The 21314-nt window shown below is 44.9% G+C and overlaps 1 long non-coding RNA gene across 1 annotated transcript; it reads right to left on the bottom strand.

Moving 5' to 3' along the window:
- Positions 1 to 15607: 15607 nt before the first annotated feature.
- On the bottom strand, positions 15608 to 16881 carry LOC147346344 (uncharacterized). The gene is made up of 3 exons (XR_015154116.1): positions 16635 to 16881; positions 16225 to 16334; positions 15608 to 16068 (listed from the first exon to the last, which is right to left on the bottom strand). It is a non-coding gene; the product is annotated as an uncharacterized LOC147346344 (long non-coding RNA).
- Positions 16882 to 21314: the final 4433 nt, after the last annotated feature.

Raw genomic sequence — 21314 nt, 5'->3', positions numbered from 1 at the left:
TCTGAGATGCTAGTCTGCCGTTTTCTCAGCTAGCTTTCAATTAAAGCTAAATGACTAAAGCTAAAATGACTTCCAATTAAAGTCATTATTCCTTGTTCTTTTTTTTTTAATTTTATTTTATTTTTAAACTTTACATGATTGTATTAGTTTTGCCAAATATCAAAATGAATCCGCCACAGGTATACATGTGTTCCCCATCCTGAACCCTCCTCCCTCCTCCCTCCCCATACCCTCCCTCTGGGTCGTCCCAGTGCACTAGCCCCAAGCATCCAGTATCGTGCATTGAACCTGGACTGGCAACTCGTTTCATACATGATATTTTACATGTTTCAATGCCATTCTCCCAAATCTTCCCACCCTCTCCCTCTCCCACAGCAATCCCACTGCTGGGCATACACACTGAGGAAACCAGAAGGGAAAGAGACACGTGTACCCCAATGTTCATCGCAGCACTGTTTATAATAGCCAGGACATGGAAGCAACCTAGATGCCCATCAGCAGATGAATGGATAAGAAAGCTGTGGTACATATACACAATGGAGTATTACTCAGCCATTAAAAAGAATACATTTGAGTTCTAATGAGGTGGATGAAACTGGAGCCTATTATACAGAGTGAAGTAAGCCAGATAGAAAAACACCAATACAGTATACTAACGCATATATATGGAATTTAGAAAGATGGTAACAATAACCCTGTGTACAAGACAGCAAAAGAGACACTGATGTATTCCTTGTTCTTGCAACTCATCACCCTACATCTCGGCCTATCCTGTGGCAAGCAGAACGAGCTTGGGCTCAAGTAACACTGTCACTCCTATGATGGGAGAAGTCTCCTGTGGGGCTCCACTCAACAGTGCCAGCTGAACCCAGCCTTTCAACCATCTCTGCTAAGGCAACAGATGTGCAAGAAAAGCCATCCTGGACCCCTTCAACCCCATTCCCACCATACCTCTTCTGCTGCTGCTGCTGCTGCTAAGTCGCTTCAGTTGTGTCCGACTCTGTGCGACCCTATAGACGGCAGCCCACCAGGCTCCCCCGTCCCTGGGATTCTCCAGGCAAGAACATTGGAGTGGGCTGCCATTTCCTTCTCCAATGCATGAAAGCGAAAAGTGAAAGTGAAGTCGCTCAGTCATGTCCGACTCTTAGCGAGCCCATGGACTGCAGCCTACCAGGCTCCTCCATCCATGGGATTTTCCAGGCAAGAGTACTGGCGTGGGTTGCCATTGCCTTCTCCGATACCTCTTCTAGTGATTACTAAATGACCTCTACAGATAACACAGAAAATGGAAGAATCACCCCGCCACACCCTGCTCGAATTCCTGACACATATTTGGGAAATATTATGTTGTTTCAAGCTAGTACATTTGGGTTAGCTTTTTATGCAGCAATAGATAACTGAACAGTGGGATGTATCTATTTTTGTTAGAGTTGTTCTTTATTTGGGTAGAAAAGTTGCTGGGCTTCTTTTCTTGGTGAGTTTCTTTCTGGCATCTATACGAATCATGTACCTTGGGTACTTCTGGTACCTCTTGTAAGAATTCTAATTTTCACAAGCTTCAGCCTCTTAAATCATCCCTTAAAATTTCTCCCAGGAAAATCTCCATGCCTTTCTTCTACAGTGACTATCTGCTAGTGGCTTTATTTGAATTGAAATTAGATAGTAATCAAAAGATTTGAATGAGGGCAGAAAGGTGCTCTGGAAAGGAAGGTGCCACGTGAAAATGCCTGGAGAAATTTCCCAGCACTGGCAGCGTGCTGGCCCCAGTCAGGACGGTGAGGCTGGATCAAGGGGTGGTTAGGGTTCTGGAACAAGCTCTCTCATTGTCCCCATTGTAGAGACCTGCTCTGTGTTTGGATTGTTTTTACCGCTCCTCTCCCCCCGACCTGCAATGAATTCCCTAAAAGGTATGACGTGCACCTCTGGTCATTGAGTTGTTAGAGTCCAGTGGGTCCCCAGCCGTCATCTAATCCCACCCCCTCATTTTACAAAAGAGGACACGTAGGTCTGAAATGGATGGAGGTATTCTAGATTATAGTTTGTAACAGGCAGAGAAGTGGCAAAGAGCCCAATCTGTTGACACCAGACATGCACAAGTGTGTCTGTTTTTATGTTTGTGTGTCCAAGTTCTCACACACCCTTACATACTGTCAGTACATGATGAGAAATGGTGCATGCGTGTATGCTGGGTTGGGTCCAACTCTTTGTGACCCCGTGGACTGTAGCCCGCCAGGCTCTATCCTTGGGATTCTCCAGGCAAGGATACTGGAGTGGGTTGTCATTTCCTCCTCCAGGGGATCTTCCTGCCCCAGGGATCAAACTTGCGTCTCTTGTGTCTCCTGCACTGGCAGGCATATTCTTTATCACTGAGCCACCTGGAAAGCCCCGAGAAGAAATGGGAAGATAATAAATCTTCATTTTTAGCACGCAATCAGTAGGTTCATCGCCTGCTGGTTTACTAACTTCCCCTACCAACAATAAATATAAGGTTCTTCCTCACAATTGCTTATCAATAGGCAGAGACTTATTTGACTAGAGTCAGGTGGGCCTGAATAGAACCGAGTTTTAAGGGGAAAGGGGAAACTTCAGAGCTGGTGGGAAAGAAGAACCCCCTCTTCTTGCCACCCTCCAGAATCTGGGCAGTGGAGGCCCTGCCTCTGCAGCTTGGCCCTGCCCTGGTAGCACCTGTTATTTTAAGGCTTTTGGAACTGCTATCAGGACATTGTGTTTGCTGGGAACATGCTCTGAAAAAAATCTTGCTCTGGGTACATGTCTTCTGTCAACCATATGTTGTTTTCTCTTTTCAGTTTCCGAATATGAATGTGCAGCTCTTTGTGTGAACTAACAAAGAGTTACAGATGGAAAGATTCAATAGGTAATATTTACAACCAGGCTAATTTTCTTAATGGAGCTGCTGCAAGAATTTCCTTTTTGAAACTCTTCTGATGGTTTATCTTTACAGAGCTTGTCATCTATTTCAAGCTTTTGTTCATCCTAAGTCCATGACTGAGACCAGAAAAAAATTAGCAACACTTTATACTCCCGGTCTTTCAAATTATCTATGAGATTTTAGATTGAGCAGCAAGAGGTACTGAATTTTTATTGACAGCTATCTCTAAGAGGTGTACTTTTTTACTCAGAATACTTCAGTATGCTTCCAAGTTGAGGCCTAAGATGGTTCATGCATGCTGTTTTTAAAACTTAAGTGATTCTGAGATAATATAACCATTTCAAACAAATGTCAAATGCTTATGGCCCAGAAACTAGGTGCCCTCTGCTCCATTGCCTGCTCCTTCCTCCACATGCTGTGTTGATGGTGAAATGACAGGTTTGTCCTCTTTGTTCAGACCTTGTTTATTTTGCAGCACTTTGTTGTCTCTTTGTTCAGATCTTGTTTGGTTTTGCAGCACAAGCATTTTGTTTTACGTTCCAGACAGCATCTGGTACAAAATCTCAGCCGGTGTCTGTGTTACCTGGGCAAAGGAGACTGTGCGAGCGCCCTTGGAGGCCCGTAAATTCACTCTGCAAACACTACCATAACCAGCTCTCTGGGGCTTCCCTGGGGATGCACCATTCTGGAAATAAATCTGAATAAAAAGAATAAAATAAAGAACTTACAGTTGTCTAAGGCAATGATCTTGAAAGTGTGAAGAAAGTGAAAGCTCAGTCATGTCCGACTCTTTGCGACCCTATGGGCTGTATGTAGCCCACCAGGCTCCCCTGTTCATGGAATTCTCCAGGCAAGAATACTGGAGAAGGTTGCCATTCCCTCCTCCAGGGGATCTTCCCAACCTGGGGATCAAACCCAGCTCGCCTGCATTTCAGGCAGATTCTTTACCACCTGAGCCACCCAAGGCAATGATCTTAGCTAAATTTAATACCAAAGAAAAGACTAGTGAAATAAAGACTGTAATTATTTTGGCCTTCCTTATTTATTGAGAGTTTCTCAACTGTGGTCACCTGAGAAGTTCTCTCTTACCAAACCCTGTGAGTCTTCACTGATAAAGTAAGTTAACAAACCTGTTTGGCTCAGCAAAAGCAATGTTCTTATGATTTATCATTTTACACCAGCACATATACGCACAGGTGGACTCAGTAGACCCTGCTTCATTTTGCAAACGCACAAGTAAAGCGACTTCATCTAAACTGTTTAGAATGCAACACTGTGAAAAGAAGAAGTTAAAACATCAAACATAAGGATTTTTTAGGCTAGAGAACCTGCAGTTGGCAATGCTTTCTGGGAAAAATGTGATATAATATTCGTGGAACTATTTTAAAATTTAATCAAGGATTTCAGATCCCAAATTTTGGGGGAACTGACTCAATCTTGGAAGCGTTCTCTGCACTGATAGGAATTGAACTGGAGATCTGAGGATACTGGGGTCCAGTCCAACCCCAGGAAGAGTGCTGTGCAGAACCAAGAGGGGCGCATGGAAGTCAAAGTGAAGTTGCTCAGTCGTGTCCGACTCTTTGGGACCCCATGGGGGCTACCAGGTTCCTCTGTCTGTGGGACTTTCCAGGCAAGAGTACTGGAGTGGGTTGCCATTTCCTTCTCCAGGGGGTCTTCCTGACCCAGGGATTGAATCCTGGTCTCTTGCATTGCAGACACATGGCCTCTGCCAAATACAACAGCCTTGACCCTGGAGCGCTGTCTGAAGGCAGGGGCCTGCCCTGTTAGGTATGATCAGAACTGGGGAGAGGGGCTCTACGCAGAAAAGTTAACCTTTTGGGTGGAGGAGCAGCCAACACAGGGCTGGGGAGTGAGGAGCAGCAGGTGTGCTGGTACACGTTTAACAACTGCTCTCTAGAAAAATACATGTCTCTGTGTTTTGTCAATTTTACTGATAAAATGGATGTGTAGCACCCAGTTTACAAATAATACTAACATATACAATACTCGATTATATATTTCATATAGCCATCTGAGTCTCACAAAAGTTTTTGTTGTTTTTTGCCAAGTCCTTATATTCAGTCACCTGCAGTTGTAAGCCAATCATTTTTTGGTAAGTGGAGTTACATTCCAATCCACTATTTTTTCGATAAATTTATCGTCCTTAATTCTGACATGGGGTGTACCGTCAAACTCGCTCTGGTACAAGTTATATGCATGAAACAGAAGTCTCTTTCAGCTTCAGCACAAGATTACTTTGTCAGTTTGGCATTCGAGGGATCGGAATCTGAAAAATAATATAATGTTATACTAGTAAAATTCACGATAGAGGTTAATAGAAAAATCTTTGTAAGTAATTTCTTTATGTAATTTTAGAAATGAAATTAATTTTAAACTAAAACACTCGCCTTATTTTTCAGTTTATACCTCTGAATCAGCATGACTTGCTGTTTCTTCAAAGCCCACCATCAGTTTTAGAATTCTATCATCAACAACCATGTCATGAAGTCAGACTATGGCTAAATGCTTGGTTACTACTCAATTCAGCGAACGAGTTGCTCACATCATTGATGGATGAGTGTAATTCTAACATGAATGTTGGTTAATATTTTCATGTGCTTTGACATAAGATGAAAGTGAAACAATCAACACAGATACTAGAATTTCATTCATTTATCATGACATGAGTGACTTCCCTGCTGAATCAACTATTTCTGTTCCTGGGGAGGCTTCTGATAAACAGTAGGCTATTAGCAGTTAATTTTGAGGGAATCAAAAGTTACATGTGGGTTTTCCACTGCACAGGAGTGGGCACCACTAACTCCTATGCTTTTCAAGGGTCAACTGTAGTTTGATTGGGGTAATTTCACAGTGTACACTTTTTTTTTTAATGCGGACCATTTAAAAAGTCTTTTATTGAATCTGTTACAATGTTGCTTCTGTTTTATGTTTTGATTTTTTGGCCATGAAGCAAGTAGGATCTCAGCTTCCCGATCAGGGATAGAAGCCATACCCCCCTGCATTGGAAGGTGAAGTCTTAACCACTGGACCACTGAGGATATCCTTCACAATGTATACTTTCCTTTTCATAATTTTTGCAACTTTTTACTATTCTTTTAAATAATTTCCTATGTTTTTCAACCCTTCTACAATTACATGGATCATTTTAAAAATCATAAAAAATTTAAATGCCAATTTTCTTAACTTCTTTTTAAAATATTTTTATTGATATATAGTTGATTTACAATGTTATATTTCAAATGCTCATTTTGGCTTATCATTCTGAACAGAGAGTTTGTTAATTTAAGTATTGAAAGCATTTCTTCAAGGGAATGGTCCTCCAATTTTATAAAAAGAAGTAATAAAAGGAAAGATTCGGTTTATCAAAATTGACTTTACAGTCAAATTTGTAATGTGAACAAAAATAGTTATGCACAGAACTTTGCATTAGATACAGTAAAAATAGAGACTAATAGGAAACAGTTAAAATTACAAGTTTATAACTGGAATCCCATGAAAATCTTCTACAGGAGCCCTTTAAAATGTAAAAGAAGCTGATGCACCACGGAGGAAAGTTTACTCCTTTTGGTGGTGCCTTTGAAACAGGATAATCATCCGTTAGATCCATTCCTCCCGTAACCTGCTTTCACAGACCAAGCTTGTTTTCTGTAACTGTTGTGACAAAAACTTGCCTGCCCTCCAAGCAGCACAGAGCCTAAACAAGACGTTTGCCCAACAGGCACGTAAGACAGGTTAGGACCACTGACTCTCCACCTGGTCATGCACAAGTGTACCCTTGGTGACCGCTTGATGACACAGGACCAAAACCTCCTCACTCAAACCATCCCAGTGCCACCATTTTCTGAACCTGCATCCTGTGAAGAAGCCTGTAGTTTAGCCAAACTGCACAGAATGATTACCTCACTTTTTTCTTATTTCCAATCACCTTTCCCCATGCTCCCCATGCCTCAGACCACCCTGCTTCCTTGTCCCATAAAACCTCCGAGCCCCTTCCCTTCTGGGAAGTATTTCTGAGATTTCTTCTCCTGTCTCCTTGCTTGGCTGACTCATAAAACTTTTCTCTGCTGCAAACCTCCTTATCTCAGTGTTTGGCTTGCTGTGGGCTTCCCTAGTGGCTCAGTAGTAAAGAATCTGCCTGCAATGAAGGAGAAGCAGGAGACATGTTTGATCCCTGAGTTGGGAAGATCCCCTGGAAGAGGAAATGGCAACCCACTCCAGTATCCTTGCTGGGAAAGTCCCATAGACAGAGGAGCCTGGCAGGCTATGGTACATGGGATTGCAGAGTCACACACGACCGAGCACGCAGGAGCGCACGTACAGGGCAAGCGGGGCAGGCGAGCCTGCTCGGTAACAGCACCTTTCAAAGTACCAGCTGTCTAGATGGTGTTGAGGAATTCACTCTGTCACAGCGATTTTCCAGGTGATACTAGGAAGTGAGGTTCAGTATCTTAAGAGTAATGGCATCTTTGTTCTTTATTACATTTTCTGCCATTACAATCAATATTGATTGAGTCGTCTAAAAATAAGTGACATACTGCTAAGAACTGTGAGAATATTCAAAGAAAGATGTTTAGGAAAACAAACCAAGCCTGTCACGTGGCTTTCATAATTCATTACTTTCTTCTCATTTGGCTGGTTTTTGTTGCTCTGCCTTCACTCTCTCAAATCCTGATTTCATCCCAGTTCATTCTTTTCCGACTACCTTTGGTGCTCAGATTTTTTTCCCCACCCTATTTCAAGCTTGATTATGACCTGTCTCCAAGTATTCTCTAGAAAATGTTTTTTTTTTTACCATAATTTATATTTCAGCACCTCAAAAAAGTGCTGTATCACTGTTTACTTATAACACCTGCTCTTCACCCACCTCCATCTACCCCCGCCCCCAGGCACATGAACCAGAGTTGAGCAAAGAATTCACACTGGAAATATTTTTGGACTTGAACTTATTTGACTCTGCTTTTGCAGACTGATTTAGGATTATAAATTTCTCTCTAGCCTTAGGCAGGATAGGTAATATTCTGGGCTCAGAGGACCTGCCCAAAGTACCAGACCCTTCTACTATAACCCATGTCCTTTTCTCATCAAATTCAGACTGTTTACAACTCACAAGCCACATCTCAGGTAACTGACTCTTAGGCTTTATTTTTTCCCATTCAAAAAACCCCCTCTTAGCCCCTAAAAGGAATGTAAAGGAGGACCGCACCATGAATGATTCACCCATGTTGCTGCACACATTAGTAGCGCCTGTTTTCCTGTTGACAGACCCTTGGGTTGTTTCCAATTTTGAGCTATAACAAATTTAATTGCTGTGAATATTCTGGTACGTGGCATTGTGTGAGCCTGGGTTTTCATGTCTCTTGGGTACCTATGAGTGGAATAGTTGGGTCATAGGGTAGATATATGTTTAATTTTATAAGAGCGTAGCTAGTTTCCACAATGGTTGTACCATTTTTTGACTCTACCAGCAATGGACTCTTAATCTTCTGATAGTTATCACCAAATTCCTCCCCAGGATAACTTTACTAACACTCTCCAAAAGTGAATGAAGGTCTATTTCCCACACTCTCACCAACATTGTCGGTTATCAATCCTTTTTATCTTTGCCAATCTGATAATTAAAACAATGACTCATTGTTTGGATACGCACTCCTTTTCTGAAAGAGCACTCATAAAATGTCTACATTTGGCTGGTAATAAACTCATAAGCACTTGGCCTCAGGGGACTCTGGTCCATGCCAAGTAGGTCAGACCTGGGACCTGGCTTGGAGGTGGGGGACAGTTAGTAGGAGGAAATTGGTACAGAGAAATCACCAACAGCTGGAAAGAACAGAAATTCTATGGTCAGCATCCCAGGGTCCAGGCCGCAGAATTAGGAAACACGCACCAGGGTTCTCAGCTAAGGAAGTGGGCGCAGAGGGGTCACAAAGCCTAAGATAGGAAGGTAGATTTTTGTGTGTGTGAAGAATAAATCTCAAAATGAGCTCGGTGTAAAAGACACTAAGGCAACAGTAACAGAATGGAACTTTGTACTTATAAAGGGCATTAAAACGGAGAACTTCCAGTTCATGAATAGGCTGTGTTAATGATGGCTTCAGTTCAGTTCAGTTCAGTCGCTCAGTCATGTCCGATTCTTTGCGACCCCATGAACTGCAGCACACCAGGCCTCCCTGTCCATCACCAACTCCCAGAGTTCACCCAGACTCATGTCCATTGAGTCAGTGATGCCATCCAGCCATCTCATCCTCTGTTGTCCCCTTCTCCTCCTGCCCCCAATCCCTCCCAGCATCAGAGTCTTTTCCAATGAGTCAAGTCTTCACATGAAGTAGCCACAGTACTGGAGTTTCAGCTTTAACATCGTCGTTCAAAAAATGCTGTGGATCTCATTTCCCCATTACACAGTGTTTTAACAAGAAATGAGGGTCCTGATCAATGCCTGATGCACGACAAAAAAACTAAATTATACTGCTGCTGCTGCTAAATTGCTTCAGTCTTGTCCGACTCTGTGCGACCCCAGAGACAGCAGCCCACCAGACCATAATTGACAAGTGGGACAGTCTGAGTTTCATGGTGACAACAAGAATAAATCACCTCTGGCAAACTTAAGAAGGAAAAACAGTGCATTGACAGGATAACGAGTAACCCAGAGAATTGACGGGAACGTTGAGAAGCAAGGCTTGGGAAATGGGTTGGAACAAGAAAGAGCACTGGCAGCTGGGAACACCGCCAGACTCTGCTGCCAGGGACGGCCAGCCAGGAACCTGCCACTGCCATATGGCCCCGCACGCGGGACATTCACCACGGGCTGCTGGCCGCCCTGCGGCCTCACCTGGCGGTCATCTTCCACTGCATCTCTGCTTTACTGCTTGAGGGTGAGCATCCCAGGCCCCAGAACACAACTGGCTAAGCCTGGGCTCCATGCCCACACCCTTGTCACCAGCAGCAACAGGAGGGGCCGGCTGTCACTCTCCGTCTCCCATGGTGGGGAGCCAGCAACTCCTTTCCTGGGCTTCCCAGGTGGCGCCGGTGGTAAAGAATCCGCCTGCCAATGCAGGAGACATAAGGGATGTGGGTTCAATCCCTGGGTCGGGAAGATTCCCCTGGAGGAGGGCATGGCAGCCCACTCCAGTCTTCTTGCCTGAAGAATCCCATGGACAGAGGAGCCTGGTGGGCTATAGTCTCTGGCATCTCAAAGAGTCAGACACGACTGAAGCGACTTAGCATGCATGCATGTAACATTACTGCCAACCAGGAAGGGTATTCAGAGGCAACATAAAAAACAAATGAAGACAAAACAAAAAGGTCTTCTCCAAAGAAAACAAATCTGTTATCCTTGGTGTAGTAGCAAGCTTAAGGCAGAACAGTCCCCAAACACTGACATTATGCTTGGTATAAGGCATTTTTCAACTGCGCTGAGCAAATCGTATTCTGAAGCGATTCAACCGAGTCACATGTCCTGCTGCTGGCTGCTGCTGCTAAGTCGCTTCAGTCGTGTCCGACTCTGTGGGACCCCACAGACGGCAGCCCACCAGGCTCCCCCGTCCCTGGAATTCTCCAGGCAAGAACACTGGAGTGGGTCGCCATTTCCTTCTCCAATGCCTGAAAGTGAAAAGTGAAAGTGAAGTCGCTCAGTCGTGTCCGACTCTTAGCGACCTCATGGACTGCAGCCTACCAGGCTCCTCTGTCCATGGGATTTTCCAGGCAAGAGTACTGGAGTAGGGTGCCATTGCCTTCTCCCACATGTCCTGCAGGTCTCCTTAAAAGCTGAGGATGATCACTGTCAACATGATGCTTTCTCCTTTTATCAATCATCTCGCAGTATTAACTACAGATGTGGCAGGAGAGTAATAAGATGGATTTTTTTTAAACACACACGTCAAATTGTTTACATCTAAATGTCTGTGATCTCCCTTTCCAGCTGCCATCTTGTGGATTGCATGCTTGTTCCAACAAGTTGGGCATTTGCTCAACACACTGCTCATAGACATGTGGTCCAGCAGTCACCATAAAATTGACTCCAATTTTTTTTTTAAATGTTGAATACCAGTTTTATAAAGACAAGGTAGGTTGCTGACTTGCATGAAACAGCAATGAATCACATCATAGAGCTGCAAGTGTTGCATAACTGGACCTCAAAAATACAATGTTGGACTTTCCTGGTGGTGCAGTGGTTAAGACTCAGCATTTCCGCTCCAGAGGGCATGTGTTCGATCCCTGGTCGGTGAAGTTCCAGATGCCATGTGGTATAGAAAGAAAAAAATTTTATGTTGATGAAAAGAATCAAGCTATAAAAGAAAATAAAAACAGAAGTTACAACTCCAGTCATGAAGAGGACAAATTCATGTACATTTAGACAATATATAGTTTAGTCAGATGTACATAAGTGGTCAAATTATGAAGAAAACTAAAGGAAGATTCACAAAAATATTTTTCTCTAATGGGGGGGTGTCATCAGAGAGGCACAAAAGAGGGGGTTTAAATGATACAAGCATTATCACTCTACGATTTAATCTGAGATGTAAGACTGTAGACATTCATTACCATTCTTTAAACATATATATACATACAGTTACACAATCTTGATGTGCAGAGTACATCAAGAGAAACGCTGGACTGGAAGAGGCACAAGCTGGAATCAAGATTGCGGGGAGAAATATCAATCACCTCAGATATGCAGATGACACCACCCTGATGGCAGAAAGTGAAGAGGAACTCAAAAGCCTCTTGATGAAAGTGAAAGTGGGGAGTGAAAAAGTTGGCTTAAAGCTCAACATTCAGAAAACCAAGATCATGGCATCCGGGCCCATCACTTCATGGGAAATAGATGGGGAAACAGTGGAAATAGTGTCAGACTTTCTTTTTTGGGGCTCCAAAATCACTGCAGATGGTGATTACAGCCATGAAATTAAAAGACACTTACTCCTTGGAAGGAAAGTTATGACCAACCTAGATAGCATATTCAAAAGCAGAGACATTACTTTGCCAACACAGGTCCGTCTAGTCAAGGCTATGGTTTTTCCAGTGGTCATGTATGGCTGTGAGAGTTGGACTGTGAAGAAGGCTGAGCACCAAAGAATTGATGCTTTTGAACTGTGGTGTTGGAGAAGACTCTTGAGAGTCCCTTGGACTGCAAGGAGATCCAACCAGTCCATTCTGAAGGAGATCAGCCCTGGGAGTTCTTCGGAAGGAATGACGCTAAAGCTGAAACTCCAGTACTTTGGCCACCTCATGTGAAGAGTTGACTCATTGGAAAAGACTCTGATGCTGGGAGGGATTGTGGGCAGGAGGAGAAGGGGATGACAGAGGATGAGATGGCTGGATGGCATCACTGACTTGATGGACATGAGTCTGAGTGAACTCCGGGAGTTGGTGATGGACAGGGAGGCCATGGCGTGCTGCGATTCATGGGGTCACAAAGAGTTGGACACGACTGAGCGATTGAACTGAACTGAATTGACACGATCTTTTGATAGACTGATGACAAAGATTAAAAAAATTTATCTAAAGATAGCCTTCTTCCACAAAAAAAGAAAAAGAAAAAGATAAGGTGCGGGACTGTCTTATATTGTGCTGGGAATGCAAGGACCCTCATCACAATATTGTTAATAAATTGAAAAAAGTAGAAACAAATCTCCATATGTATGAGTATAGGAGATAAATTATTATGTGCTGGATAATAATATGCTGCTATTCAGGAAAGTCTTCTAAAAATCTTTAATTATGCAGGAAAATACTAATGCAGCAATACTAATTCATTGTTAAATGAAAAAGGCTGTACATAATCTTAGTTTTTACAGCAATAGATGTGATAGAGCATACGGTCAATAAAAGACTTGAAGGAAGTGGCATAATATTTACAATGACTGCAGCTGGATAGTGTTAGATTTATTTTCTTTGTTATGCTCTACAAATATTTTGGAAAACGCAGATGAACATGAGTTCATTCTACAATGAGGGGAAACATCATTTTTACAGTGAAAAAAAAATCAGATCATTTTTAATTTTTCTTAAAGGTCCATGGTGTTGCTTTATGGTCCCAGGGCACTCCCCCCTCGCTCCTCCCTGCTTTAACTCTGTGTACCCAGGGTACCTCTAGTCCTGTCCTCCCTGTGTGACTTCCAGAGCCAAGAGCAGAACGCTATCAGACCATGAAGAGCAGGCTGGGGTCTGGGGGTAGGGCCCAGACAGAAGCAGCACAGGGCATCCTGACCATCCGGACCATCAGCTGCTGCTCACGGTCTCTCCTGCCCAGCCCCACTGACTGGGTCCTGGGATTGGAGATGGTACCTGAGCTCTGTGAGCAGGCATCTGGCTGAATGTCGATGTCTTTCTTTGGAATGTGGCTACATGGGACTTCCCTGGTGGCCCAGTGGCTGAGACTCCAAGTTCCCAATGCAGGGGGCCTGGGGTTCAATCTCTGATCAGGGAACTAGATCCCATGAGCTGCAACTAAGAGTTTGCATGCTGCAACTAAAAAAAAAACCCTCAGACCGCAACGAAGATTGAAATTTCTTTGTGCTGCAACTAAGATCCAAAGCAGCCGAATAAATAAATAAAATATTTGTTTAATGTGGATATGTTAGCTTCCTATGGCTGCTGTAACAAATTACCACAGCTCAAAGGCTTAATAGTCATGTATGGATGACTATTTTCCAGTCGTCATGTATGGATATGACAGTTGGACTATAAAGAAGGCCGAGTGCTGAAGAATTGATGCTTTTGAACTGTGGTGTTGGAGGACTCTTCAGAGTCCCTTGGACAGCAAGGAGATTCAGCCAGTCCATCCTAAAGGAGATCAGTCCTGAATATTCATTGGAAGGACTGATGCTGAAGCTGAAACTCCAATACTTTGGCCACCTGATGCAAAGAACTGACTCACTGGAAAAGACCCTGATGCTGGGAAAGATTGAAGGAGGGAGGAGAAGGGGATGACAGAGGATGAGACGGTTGGATGGCATCACCGACTCAATGGACATGAGTTTGGGTAAATTCCAGGAGTTGGTGATGGACAGGGTGGCCTGATATGCTGCAGTCCATGGGGTTGCAGAGTCGGACACGACTGAGTGACTGAGCTGAACTGAACTGAATGGCTTAATATAACAGAAATTCATTCTTTTGTTAGAGCAGGGCTCAGTTCTTTTTGGAGTCTCTAGGAGAGACTTTCTTGTCTTTTCCAGCTTCGTGAGGCTGCCCCCAGGCCAGCCGCACAGACCTTCAAAGCCAGCGATGCCATGTCTCTTTGGCTTTCCTCATGGTTACACCTACCTGACTGACCTCAACGAGAGAAGGTTCCCTTAAAGACTCAGATGAACCCAGCTGGATAATCAAGGAAAATCTCCACATGTCCAGGTCTCTACCTTTAATTCTATTTTCAAAGTCCTTTTTCCATGTTAGGTAAACACTTACAGGTTCTGAAGATTAGAATGTGGACACTGGAGCTTCCCTGGTGGTCCAACAGTTAAGAACCCACCTGCCAATGCAGGGGACGTGGGTTAGATCTCTGATCAGGGAACCAGATCCAACGTGCCGTGGGGCAACTCAGCCTGCGTACTGCAACTACCAAAGCCCGCACACCCTAGAGCCTGTGCTCCACAAGAGAAGCCACCTCAACGAGAAGCCCGCACACCACAGCTAGAGCCTCGCGCTGCTCACCACAACCAGAGAAAGCCCATGTGCAGCAACAAAGACCTCTCACAACCAAAAATTGATTAATTTTTAAAAATACATTATTTAAAAAGAGAATGTGGACGCCTTCAGGGCACCGTTATTCTGCCTACCGTAGCAGGCTGTGGTGCCTTGCTTGCCTTAGGGTTGGTTATTTTTGTCACTTTCAACTTTACTCGTGATCCCAGGACCACAGGACAAGTCCCACTCAGCATCTCATCAAATGTTGCTCCTCCAGTAGAAGAGATTTTCCAATAAATGACATCAATTCCTTGGAGCTGTGATAGGAACACATGGCACTGTGCAAGCTAAAGGGCTCAGCACAAGGGCCTGGCACACAGGAAGGGCTCAACAAGTGTGCCAGCGTCGCCAGCAGGGTTTTTACATAGAAAGGCCGCCAGGGCCAGCTTCTTGGGTATATATAACCTGAGCATCCAACTAGTCCATCCTAAAGAAAATCAGTCCTAAATATTCACTGGAAGGACTGATGCTGAAGCTGAAACTCCAGTACTGTGGCCACCTGATGTGAAGAACTGACTCATTGGAAAAGACCCTGATGCTGGGAAAGATTGAAGGTGGGAGAAGGGGACGACAGAGGATGAGATGGTTGGATGGCATCACTGAATCAATGGACATGAGTTTGAGTGAACTCCGGGAGTTGGTGATGGACAAGGAGGCCTGGTGTGCTGCAGTGTATGGGGTCGCAAAGAGTCAGACACAACTGAGCGACTGAACCAAAACCTGAACAGTCACAAAGGCCTCCTCTTAGAAGCCTCTACTGTTGGATTAATGCTCTGCTGCTTTTATCTTGAAATTCTTAGTAATATTTCAACAAAGGACCCCACATTTTCATTCTGCACTGAGCTCCATAAATTATAAAGATGTTCCTGAAGATCACTCCACATGGGAAATTCATTCATAGCCAATTTCCTAAATTTACAGCTCCTGTTGAACACGTTGTAAAGCTCTTTTCTTGTAGAGCATGGTCTTAGTTTGATTTCCCCAGAAAGAAGATCCTGAAATAAGGACTTGGGTGCAAAGTGTTTATTTGAGAAGCACCATGAGGGTGTAGGGCAGTGACACAGGGTAAGAAGATAAAGAGTCCTTTCACAAGAGGGTCACTGGTGTGGGCTCAAGCCTGCTGGGGAGTCTCTGAGACACCAGGTCACAAAGACTTCAGAATTGTCCCTTCTGCCTGTTTCCATTCCTCACTGGTTAAGTGTTGCTCCTGAGACGTGAATCTACCATTTCTTCTGGCCTGTGCCAAGCATGGTCTGAAGCCCTGTAGCAAGAAGACCCAAGGCCTTGAGATAGAAGTCAGTGATGTGTGTCAAAATGGACCCCAACACGTGTGGCCCTGGGTTTATGCTCACTTCAGAACACATCGATAGGACTTCCCTGGCAGTCCAGTCGTTAAGACTCTGTGCTTCCTCCGCAGGGAGGGCATGTTTGATCCCTGGTCGGGGAACAAAGATCCCGCAAGCTGTATGGTGTGGCTAAAAAAGAGAAAGAACCAAAGTGTCGGTTAAAAAAACAACTGGTAGTCCAGCGGTTAAGACTCCGTCCTTCTCCTGCAGGGGGTTTGGATCCCACATGCCATGTGGTCCTGACAAAGAAAACAAACCGAAAGCACACACTGATTGTTGACATACTGTGGTCAGACAGCAGAGCCTCCAACCAGCAGGTCAGACGGCGGGTCTTAGATCCGATTTTGCCGTGTGCGCAGGCCAGGCCTCCTGGGGTCCGGGGCCTCTGGTGCCATCTGCGAAAGGAAGAGTTGGATAATATCAAAATTCCTTCTAGTCTCAATGTTCTATTCTAATTTGTCACTGTAACCAAGAATTTTGAGCTTGCGGGAGAAAAAATGCCAATCTACCAAACAAGGAACTCATTAAAATAGAAGAGTCTCATTAATTTTTTTTTTTTTTCTGGAGAACTGAATTCTTAAAAATAGTGAGGCATACTGAATAAAGAGCAGGAGCAGCTGTTCTGTTTTTCTCTGAGGATAGAATGAAAGGGCCTGGGCTTGAGCTGTGCCAAAAGGGATTTATTTAAATCAGACCTTAAAGAAGTTGTGAGACAATGCCACGTGTCGCCCGGGGAGATTTTTTGGAAGCTGCTATCTAGAGAAATGCTTCAAAGAAGGTGTTTTATTTTTGTCCCTTAACGTGTACATATATGTTTCCGTCTGGGCTTTTGTACTATATGTGTCTCATCATAAAATGAGAAAGGGTAGCCAAGTCTTTCTAAGAGGAAACAGCAAATAGAAGGCAGACTTTCCCCACAACCATGCCCCGCCCCATGGCAATGGCAGACATCACTAATCAATCACTGATCTCTTCCTGTCCCAGCCCACACGAGACCTGGTAACTCATCTCAGCGGCAGGACCCAGGCAGCCACTACCAACCTCACAGCTGATCAGTGACTAGAAATCTATCTGCCTTTTCAGGTCTTCCATGATTCTGGGGTCTCCACCCATGAGGATGGTTACGATTATTACATTGACACTCACAGGTGACTAAAAAGAATTTGTGACAAACCTTTGAAAATACAGTGTTCCTGAGCTTCTTCAAATAGGCCAGTCATAGTCCTCCTGCCTGGGAACTTTTCAGCACTTAAGAGTTATTTCTTCTTATTAAGGACCAGATTCCAGGACCTTCCCCTCTACGCCCCACTGCTACCACCACCCCGCCCCCGCCCCAAAATTCTGATTATTACAAGAAGAGATTCAGATCTTTCATTTTCCCAAGTTGTTACCAACTTGGGTCTTTGGATTGTTTACTCAATAAAATTGATAAGAGGCCAGAGAAGAAATGCAAGCAAGGCTTTACTGGGACTCCTGCTTTAGCCCGGGGGAGTGAAAACAATTTAGCAGGTATCCCTGCTTACTCTCTGAGGGGGCAGGCTCATTCATTAAATGAGGTGAGGGTGGGGCAGACTGTAGACTGGGCTGGTGGGGTGGCTCAGGTGGTTCTGTGTGCAGGGATCAGGCTTGGTGCCCTGTTTTAGCTCCTAGCATCTCAGAAGCGGTGCTTGGCTTTCCATCTTTTTGTATTTTATTATTTGTAATTTGCCCCAGCTGCTTCACAGTGCAGTTATTTTTAGCGCCTTTTAGTTTCTTTGTATTCTGTTGCTCAAGGACTCAAAAAGACTACTTTGTTGAGAGTTTGTTTTAATTTTTATAAATGGAGGTTCAGTTTTGCCGCATGTCCATGAATGTTCACAGACGCGTTATTTATAAAAGCCCCAAAGCGGAAGTAACCTAAATGTCCATCAGTGGAGGAAGGGATAAGCAAATTATGATGTATCTCTACAGTGGAAAATTATTCAGTCATAAAAGGAAATGATACATTTTCAAGCTGAAATCATCATGCTAACTGAAATAAGAAAGTCACAAAAGGCCACATATCACATGATTCCATTTATATGCAATGTCCAGGATAAGTAGATCCGTAGATAAGGAAAGCAGGTTACTGGTTGGCAAGGGCATGGGGAAGAACTGCTGATGCTTGTGGTCTAGCGGGGAGAAATGATTAAAATCTCCTGTAATTACTTCCAACGGTTACACAATTGTTTGCTAAAACCCCACCAAACTGCACACCTTAAAAGAAGAAATTTTATGGTATATGAAGTACATCTCAATGTAAGTACCATTTTTTTTTTTTTAAAGAGAAAGAAATTATATTTACAGAATATACAGAATTACACTTTCAGATTTACAGAACCCTGTTTAGGGTGAAATAGCGAGGAACAGTTGCAGAAACTGCTGCAGAATTGGTCTACCAAAGTCATCCTGCCTTGGCCCCATGTGCTGGGACCGCATGGCCCATGTGCTGGGGACCGCATGGCCCCATGTGCTGGGGACCGCATGGCCCATGTGCTTGGACCGCATGGCCCATGTGCTGGGGACCGCATGGCCCATGTGCTGGGGACCGCATGGCCCCATGTGCTGGGGACCGCATGGCCCATGTGCTTGGACCGCATGGCCCATGTGCTGGGGACCGCATGGCCCCATGTGCTTGGACCGCATGGCCCATGTGCTTGGACCGCATGGCCCATGTGCTGGGGACCGCATGGCCCCATGTGCTGGGGACCGCATGGCCCATGTGCTAGGGACCGCATGGCCCCATGTGCTTGGACTGCATGGCCCCATGTGCTGGGGACCGCATGGCCCCATGTGCTGGGGACCGCATGGCCCATGTGCTAGGGACCGCATGGCCCCATGTGCTGGGGACCGCATGGCCCATGTGCTGGGGACCGCATGGCCCCATGTGCTTGGACTGCATGGCCCCATGTGCTGGGGACCACACGCCCCATGTGCTGGGGACCGCATGCCCCATGTGCTGGGGACCGCATGCCCCATGTGCTTGGACCGCATGGTACTGTGCCTTGAATGCACTGCCACCCTTGACCCAGAGAGTCCAACTTGCTGCCTGGAGTGTTCCCGATTCAAAGTCTTGGGTAGAATGTCTGATCAGAAAGTTCTAGGGCACGTGCAAGGAATAACTATCATTCCTTGATATGTAAGAGTGACTCAGTCTCTTCCATGGTGGAAGCAAGACCACCAAACTCATGAGTGAGGACCCCCAAAGACAACAACATGGGTCAGTTGCTAAACTGCCAGAAGAGAATGCCAATGACGTCTACAGCGTTGCATTTATTTTGTGACTTTTCCTGAGCTTCTGCAGATGAGAACAAAACAATCTAAATCTAAATCACAGTTTCTGTCCTCTCACAATTACGACTTCCTTGCCCCTCAGCTGTTCCCTGAGAATTGCCTATACTAAATCTCCATTTGCTGCCAAGCTGTATTTCTATTGGCATAACCAAGACATTAGCTCTTAGGGTTTCATACTGTTCCAGGGTTATTTAATTGTAATAGGAAACTATTGAGAACAAAAAAGCTTTCAGGATAGGAAGTCTGAGCAGTATAGTGGAAACAGCAGGCCTGGGACAAGGACAGTCTTGAATATGAATTTCAACTCTGACCTCTGGTAAATTTCTTACATTCTGAGTCTCATCTTCTGTGTCTAACCATGAGGTTAATGTTTACCTTCCAGGGTCAGCCTGAGTACCAAAGGGGGTCATATTTGTAAAGTCCGCAGTGCTTGGGCCGGCATCTAGTAGATACTCAGTAATGGATCTGGTGCAGGAGTGACAGCAAGATACTGTGAGGTAACAGCAGCTGCGGCCAGGATGTGGTTGGTCACTGCCCGGAGCAGGCACCTGGGGAAGAGTTAGACCAGACACCCCTGACAGAGCTTGGAGGCCAAGAGAGACCTAAAGGACACCCAGCGTGAGGCTGAGTCCATGTCTGAAGATGGTTATGCTGAGTGTGAACTCTCTTGCACAGTCTGCTGTTTTAGACTCAGATCAAGCCTCTGTTCTTACGTCTTCAGCTGGTAGTAAGACCCACCCCTCTATTTTCAGGACCCTACAGTTTCCACTTCAGTTAACTTCATTAAAAAAATAAAAAATCAACACCAGATTCTGTGAAGGAAGTTAAAGAATGTGCATTTCATGATGGCTCAGAGGGCAGAGTCGACAGATTCTGTCCCAAGAAATAGAAGATTAAGAATATTAAGAACCAGGTAGCTATAAAGATGGCCTTGGGAAGAAGGACCATCTGTACTAAAGGCTTCTCAATTATTCATTCATTCATTCTAACACATACATGAGGACTACTATGTACAACCGTGCTAAGTCCCCTCAGTCTGTCTGACTTTTTTGCGACCCCACGGACTGTAGCCAGCCAGGCTCCTCTGTCCATGGGGCTTCCCAGGCAAGAATACTGGAGTGGGTTGCCATTTCCTCTTCCAGGGCCCAGGGATCAAATTTGCATCTCTTGAGTCTCCAGCATCTGCAGGTGGGTTGTTTACCAACAGCCCCACCTGGGAAGCCCTGAAGACTACTTATAATACATGGGGCCAAAACGACTTCCCCTTTCACCTCACGTTTCTACCACATGGAAGGCAATGGGGTTCAGAAAACACCACCCCCAATATTACAAGCAGAAGGAATTTGAGGAATGACAGGTGCATTTCTGATCTTCCCTTTAAGCGGGCCATACATTTCTCTTGTGGAGGAAAGGAAGGAACAGTCTTATCTCAGAGACAAAGGGACACCAAGAAGAATCCAAACAGACCTTGCCAAATGTCCCCAGTTCACTGCACCTCCCTCCGACACTTTGTTCTGCCAAATTCCTCCACGACTGTCCCCTCTCATCAAACCCAGCATAAAACCGTCAGGTTTAACCAGTTCTTCGGGTCTTCATTTCCTTAGGAAGGCTCCCACGTCCTATAAAACTTCTGTTAAGTAAATCTATATGCTCTTCTCTCAATCTGTCTTTGACTGTTAAATTCTCAGACCCCATCTGAAAAGGTCAAGGAAAACTCCTCCTGTGCAAAGACAACCGTTGGTGTAACACCTGTGACTTTTCACTTAGACACACACCCAGACGCATATGCAGACACTCATGCATGACTGAGAGGGAGCCTCAGGCTGGGGGATGGAAGCTTTCCCCTTGTGTATCTGGGGTATTGATCTCTCCAGCTGCGGCCGAGAACTTGGCCTCAGCAGCTGAGTTTAATGGAAGACAGAAAATGCATGCGTGCCCAATGCCCGCCACCAGCATCTTGGGCCACCTCCCCAGGCGCCCTGGCCTGACGCTCACTTTCCACCCACGAGCCTCTTCGTGCTGGGGCTGCATACTGCTCTTTCCCGAATGGCCTGGGACTTCCT

Source organism: Bos grunniens, chromosome 24, assembly GCF_055505025.1.
Source record: "Bos grunniens cultivar Pamir isolate PY7600 chromosome 24, Bosgru_T2T1.0, whole genome shotgun sequence".
Classification (NCBI taxonomy): domain Eukaryota; kingdom Metazoa; phylum Chordata; class Mammalia; order Artiodactyla; family Bovidae; genus Bos; species Bos grunniens.
This window is presented reverse-complemented; position numbering and strand designations above follow the sequence as displayed.